Source organism: Montipora capricornis, chromosome 2, assembly GCF_036669925.1.
Source record: "Montipora capricornis isolate CH-2021 chromosome 2, ASM3666992v2, whole genome shotgun sequence".
NCBI classification, from domain to species: Eukaryota; Metazoa; Cnidaria; class Anthozoa; order Scleractinia; family Acroporidae; genus Montipora; species Montipora capricornis.
In genome coordinates this window covers 12,999,991-13,007,490 of record NC_090884.1, presented here as the reverse complement: position 1 = coordinate 13,007,490, position 7,500 = coordinate 12,999,991, and the positions used below count along the sequence as shown (strand labels likewise).

Genomic DNA, 7,500 nt, shown 5'->3' with positions numbered 1-7,500 from the left:
TTTGGATGGCTTTCTCCGACAGGACAAGGGTTGCTGTATCAATGGTTGCGAATGATGATCAGTTTTTCAAAGTTATTTATTATAGCATAAGATATGAGAGGTATTTGAGGAAATTATAAAACGATTTTACTGATCTACTTTTGCGGCCAAAAAATCCCTATATACAACCGTTTGCGGACATAAAAAATACTTTATACAACTCCCTGGAGGTTGCAAGGTAAATGAGAGCGGCAATGCTGCTTTTAGAATGCTACGCCTCTCTGGAGGTACAATAGAATTCAATCCGCATGATTAATCTTGTTCACAATAGTGCAAAAGAGCATCTTTTGGTGTATGTGCGCTCAACATCCACCGTAATGATTCTGTATTCTAGAAACAGCGAAGTTTTTTGCAAAGATATCAATTCATGAGCAAGGATATGCCATGATGATATCCCAACGACCATGTCTTTTCATCATGACTATTTCCAATTCATCAGTATCCCCTCCTCCTAAACATTTTCTGATACTGTGCCCTATGTTTACGCATTTAACTTTAAAGGTGCTAACGGTTTTCAGGAGTATGTAAACAGAGGGCATAGTTTGGTCCTCTAGGCGGATGCTACAATCTCTTATTATCTTCCTGCGTTCTTCTCTCCAACTCTTTGATTGTCTTCAGAATTTGTGTCTCTCATATTTTGGACGGCTTTCTCCGACAGGACAACGGTTGTTATATCTATGACTTTCATCATGGTTGCGAATGATGATCAGTTTTTCAAGGCTATTTATTATAGCATAAGATATGAGAGGTATTTGAGGAAATTACAAAAAGATTTTACTGATCTACTTTTGCGGCATAAAAATCCCTTTATACAACCCTTTGCGGACATAAAAAATACTCTACACAACTCCCTGGAGGTTGCAAAGTAAACGAGAGTGGAAATGCTGCTTTTAGAATGCTACTCCTCTCTGGAGGTACAATAGAATTCAATCCGCATGATTAATCTTGTTCACAATAGTGCAAAAGAGCATCTTTTGGTGTATGTGCTCTCGACATCCACCGTAATGATTCTGTATTCTAGAAACGGCAAAGTTTTTTGAAAAGATATCAATTCACGAGCAAGGATATGCCGTGATGATATCCCAACGACCATGTCTTTTCATCATGACTATTTCCAATTCATCGGTATCCCCTCCTCCCAAACATTTGTGTAAGGATAAAAGAAAATCTTCGATGGTATTGTCCAATTATCCATCAAGATTAAGAGATAAAACAATGAATCGATACTGGTAAGCCAGACGTTTGCTTGAAACCCACTGATTACTGACTTTTTAAGAATTGGTGGCTCTGAAAGGAGCCGTTTTTTAAAAAAGGTATCACATCAAGAACCAGGATATGCTGTGATTATATCCCAGCGACCAGATGTTTTCACCATGACGATTTCCATGTCATCTGTTTCCTGGCCTCCTAAACTGATTCCAATACCATACCCTATGTTTACATACCTCAGTTTAAACACACTACTGGTTTTCAGTAATCTGTAGACATAGAGTACAGTTTGGTCCTCTCTAGGCGGATGGTACAATCTCTTATTATCTTCCTGCTTTCTTCTCTCCAACTGTTTGATTGTCTCCAAAATTAAACCAGTTACATCAATATTTTCATAGAACTGTGAAGCTCTCAAGGCCTTTTTTACGTTTCCCTCTATTATATTTTGGACGGCTTTCTCCAACAGGACAAGGGTTGTTGTATCAATGACTTTCATCATGGTTGCGAATGATGATCAGTTTTTCAAAGCTATTTATTATAGCATAAGATATGAGAGGTATTTGAGGAAATTATAAAACGATTTTACTGATCTACTTTTGCGGCATAAAAATCCCTTTATACAACCCTTTGTGGACATAACAATTGCAAGGATATGCAATTAGACAGTGTGTGGCACGAGAAGGGCGAAACTTCCGGCCAGTCTTTGGCATACCAATCTGTTGAACATAATGACAAAATATGTCATTAGGAAATTCAAAACCGAAGGGTAAACAGCCAACAAAGTCACTGCAGGTTTTTCGATTACACCAGCAGTGAGCTTCATCGCATCAAATGGACAAACAATCAATTAAGCCGTGAGCAGTAAATTTCACAGCTCGAACGGTTGTTTTGAAAAGCTATAGTACCTTATACGTAATCATGGCCGTGAGTGGGAAAGTAAACTGAAGCGAAATGGCTCCCTAAAGAGTGATAACTAGTAGCATCAAGGACGGCAACGACATCTTGAGTAAATTTCCAATAAAAACGCAAATGTCGTGGGATATATAACTAAATTTAGTCAAAAAGCGAGTGACTGGGTAGGAGCAAATAATCACTCAAGCGGATGAGAGAGAAAAAGACCTCCGGAACACTGGTTGCCTGAGGTGTGCTTTCGAGAAAATCTAAGAGAAAATTAACTTTGGTAGGGGAATAAATAGAGGGAAGACAAAAATTATGGGCTAAGTGCTCAGAACCACAGTAATAAAATGAGGATGTTGTAATTGGTTGGCATGCCTGTGCAAATAAGCTTCATAAAACGGACTGCCAAATGAAAAGTAAGGTTTGGGAGACTAAACGTGTGGAACCATAGGCTGGAATGGTAACTATGTGTGTCTAGCTGTGCTATGGGACGGAAGTGATGAAAATCCATTTTCGTAGGATGGACCTACATAAAAAGAAATGAAAAGGGACGATGAAGGTTGAGAAAAAAGTGAAAATGTAGGGTTTCTTAGTGCCGGATGAGGCCGAAACGGGTTTGTTACATGCGGAACAAGAAGGAACGGCAGAAACAGCCTCAGAGAGAGAGGTCAACCGTAAGGCCGGGTCTAACTTACATGTACAGAGTTCGCTGAATAGATTTTTGTATATTGTGCATTTGTCCTAATGATGCACCAAGGGTACATGATTGATCTCCCTCACAGGTGTTGTTTATTACGAAATCACGGCCGATATCGGGAAGACTCAAATCAACAAAAAAGTGAGGTGAAGTGGTGCTTGCATGATTAAAGGATCTTCTCGGCTTGATAGACCTCTGTGTCCTTAAACAAATGTGTAGAATCAACAAGAGGGTTATTCGCTCGTTTCGCTCGTGTCAGATTTGGATTTACTATTATTCGTAAGAGGGTCAATGTCAGCTTGTGCAAAGCTGGTCCGCGGGATCGTAGAGTGGTTTTAGCCAGTAATTGTGAACAGTGGTGACAACTAAATGGTTATCATAGGTACGAAAGTGTACTGTCGATAGTTTGCAACAAACGTGGAAAGGACCATTCCACTTAAAAAGAAGCTATATAGTTGTCAATGCACTTCCCCTTTGCCTGCTTGCGAGCAGGCTTAGGATCTTGAAAAGCTGCCTTAACCCTTTCAGCCCCGTGGGGTTTCAATGCGACAGAACGAATCGAGCCATGTCATCACATCTACTGTCTGGTTACCATCAAATATCTCTTGTTTAATTGTGCTGGAATTTGGTTTCTTCTCAAGACGAGTTTGAATTTGGTCTAGTTGTGTCCGATTGGTATGTGATTCCTTAGAGATGTCATGTCCCAATGAATCGTGTACTTTGGCTAACATTTCCTGAAGAAGCTGTTTCTGCTCAGCACTCATGTTGTACTTGTGAAGTACTAGGTTGAGGGCATGTGCATGTATCAGGATGTGGCCAGAAATGGATTTCATACTGGTTTGAGATAGTTATTAATTTATGAGGAGGGGAGATTTTATGCATCCACTGAAGAGATCTTTACCCCTCAATTTAATTCTTTTTCATGTGCATTGGTATTAAGTATGACTGAAAATAATCTACCCTACTAACTTATTAATCAGCTGTGGAAACTATCTTAGGGTTCTTACTGTATCCTTGTGCTCTGTCTGGTCCTTCTTGTTTGTTCCTTTGTTCTTTTATCTTCCTTTTTTCCGTGTGCAGATGATAATCTGGTAGGGTTTCCTGCTATAGTTTCCTCTTGTTCCTCGTCTTCTTCTACTTTCTCTTAATTTTTGCTTTTGCTTTTTTCCATTTTTTTTTTGTACTGCTTTCCTGACTTTTGCTCAGGCCTGTCGGCCCTTCTGTTTTTGTTTTTATTTCTCTTTTTTGGCAGGTCGGGCGGTCGGTATGTTGTTGCTAGAACTGGATCTTTCACTCCTTTTTGTTGGACTCAGTAACTTCCTGGATTCTCCACCAGCTTGTTGAAGGAAATCTTTTGGGGAAGAAAGACTCCTCAACACTCCTGCTGTTTCACTTCTTTATTTGGAGTTTTCAGACCGATCTTACAGCTCTCGTTCAATTAGTTTTTGCTTAACTCTCACTTGCCTTTAACCTGTTCTTTCTTCCTTACAACATTTCTTCTTTAGGAGTATGTTCTCTAACGAGTAGTTTGTTCAAAAGTGCACCTTAGATCAAAAGATTTGTTTTCTTATTAGTGCCCCTGGTCCAGGTAACGCATTGCGATTGGTCAAAGGATTAGAGGCTTTGAACGCAATAATGCCAAGTACAAAAGAAGTCATTAACATGAACTACGAAGTGTACTACAGCTGCACGAAATGTGGTCCTCACCAACGACTTAAAAATTGCAGTGCCGTGAGGCCTCGAGCGAGTCCATTTAAGACCAGTCGCAGTGGCTGGGGGACCAGGATCACTAACCTAAACCTCCTGGGTGGAACGTGACTTCTCAACTAACAAACTTAAAATAAGAAAGGCTAAACCAACTGAAATAAACAATGGATTAACAAAACTAATCAATGTACCTGGCTAAGCCAAGCCCTAAACTAATAACGTCAATGCGGGAGTAATGGATAAGTACGGTATCAGAATTTCTACAACAGTAATGATGGCACATAAAATAGTACTGTGTGCATATCATTTTATCGGTATGTTACTAGCTTTGGAGAGAGAGAGAGAGAGATAGAGCTCTGTCCTGCTCTGGAGTTGAATGGTGAATAAGAGATGGCAGCAAAGCAAAGGCAAGACTAAGGAAAAGAAACCAATCACACCAGATGACCTCATTTGAAACCAATAAGAAACAAGCATGTGGACATGGGTGTTTCATTCTTTCTCTTCTTTTTAAAGAGTGAACAACACAATTAAATGGGAGCTCTTTACATATGAAATTAAATCACCACCCTTGCGGATGCAATAAACTACAGCTTGAAAAGAACCTCTTCCTATACTACAGAGATTTACTTGCGATTCGTTTCACTTACATAAAATGTACTGGAAAAAAGTCAATTGTATTATCAACTTCACGCCTTAAAGAAGCTGCGAACTTGTCCAATTCCCGAAACGGATCGATGGTACATGAAGCCATGACTTCTCTTATTATGTTATCAACCATTTTCAATCGTTCTCTTGATTTCCTTTTGCGGGATTCTGCTTTTGTGCGATTTGCACGTATTTGAGCCAAATGTTCTTGGGCTGCATCGAAGAGGAAGGAACTCACTCTTTCCTTTTCTGTAAAAAATCAATCAATCAACAAAGAAACATGGAAATTAAACCCGCCAAATATGATAGTAAGAGTCTCTCAGATAAATCATTTAGCGAATCCGTGTCAAAGAAGTCAGAATCTGAGTCCATGAAACTACAAAAGGCTTGAGGTTCAATGAATTCTTTCACTTGCATTTTGTTCACTTGCTGCCCAAATTTTCCCCACATGGAGTTCAACATTAGTTTGGCCAAAGCCCGCTGACCAGGAATGATGGCAATCTTCTCATACTCTATACCTTCTTTCTCTTGAAACTGCGTCATAGAGTTGTTTGTTTTCCTCCGTGTCGCACCATCCGGGCCAGCCTGAAGCTTCTGTTTTCAACTTGAGCCAAGTGTTCACATAATCTTCGACCAGTCTGACTCGCATTTCTCGGAAATGCTACACTTCATGAATGGTTTGGATCACGTAACCCATCTCTTCCGCTTTTTCTAGTTGCGGCATACACCAGGTGCCCGTCAATGCTCTCTCCTGTTCGTTGTGGCCACACCAAGAGACTTTCCTGTGGACAGGATGGTTGATGTTTTCTTCAACGCAGGTACGACACAGAGGAAACGTGAGTTTGTTGTGAGTTTTGTATGGTAATACAGGGTGGAAAAGGCCATAGGGTGGTATTACTGTGCATTTTGCGAGGCCAAAGTAATCGGAAAAGGTTTCTCTCGTGAGGGGGCGTAGCTCATATCAGGATGTCCCACCGGATACTTCTGGGTTTTGTTGGTCCACGGGTAGAGACTGCTATAATCACAATATTTGATTTGTCCAGTGGCATGTTCGTTGACTTCGTAATGAAGACAAACAGCATTTGTGCGGCCACCAAAAAAGCTTCGAGGTGAAAACGGTTCTTGTGAATCTTACCCTGCTACAATCTCAGCTACTTCCGGATCGTGGTTCTTACATTTCTGCCATTCGCATTTCGTTGATTCTCCCAGATTGTGTTTACTGTATAGCCTCGATCAGACACACTTTGTAATCGCAGCACGGTTTCTTGATGAACGTCTGCCATGGAGCGATCATTCAGGCGGCAGTAGATTTCCGAGCGCTGAGGAAAACACTTGGGACAACCGTGCCAGAAACAGCCAAGGAACTCTTAAACCGTATTGGTCTCAACATGATAGCTCAGTCTCGATTGCAAGCTGAGGCGATGGTGATTTGTTCAAAGGGGCAAAAGCGGGTGCGCTTGCGGAAATCTCGTTGAAATGTGAGGCAGTCTTCACTCAATAACAGGAGGTCATCGATGCAATAATCTTTGAGCTCTTGGCGCAGATGAAATTGAACCCCCTTTGATTTCTGCTCTTCATACCACTTCTCAAATTTTTCTTTCCCTTCTTTGCTCATTCCCTCGGGAATCCTCAGCCTTGGGGGTTGTTGTCAGCGAGGGCTTTGGCGGTGACAATCGCTCTAGCACAGCACATGTTTTTAGCATCCTTAGGAAGCTTAATAATACATTTTTCTTCAAGCGGAACTTCGTTGAGGCTTGGTGATCGGGCTTATAGTGTGTACCATTTCCCCCGCCCTGTGGACTGGCGTGCACGTGAACAAATTCTAATTGAAAGGTATGGTTTAGTTCAAATTGTTCATTGGAGTTTAGCATGCGACTCATTACATACCTGAATTTATCGACCCATCTAATATCATTACGCCACTCTCCTGCTTGAAATCGTGTGCTGTGAAAGTTATTATCCAGCCGGTTGGAACTTAAACGGAAAAAAATATGATCCCTATCGTCAATGTCGGGATTATCCAGTAAGCGTTCCAATGCCCGACATAATCTGTGGGTGTCAGTGCATGTGTTAAATTTTTCCTAATATCTGCATCACGGTTCAGAGTTCTCTGCACAACGATAAACATATATATATATTCTCATTTCACGGAAAGTACTCATTTGTAAAATATCATGCTTCTCAATACAGCAACGCAAATCATGATTTTTTACACATTACCTTCTTTGAATTGTTCCAGCGCCTGCATGAGCATCATGCCATCTTCGAATTCGTCGTAAACTTCATTCAGCGCACTGTCCGTAATT

General features: G+C 40.8%; 1 long non-coding RNA gene across 1 annotated transcript in view; it reads left to right on the top strand.

Moving 5' to 3' along the window:
- Positions 1–7,500, top strand: part of LOC138038884 (uncharacterized) — a 16,957-nt gene that overhangs the window by 7,325 nt on the left and 2,132 nt on the right. The window lies entirely within an intron of this gene.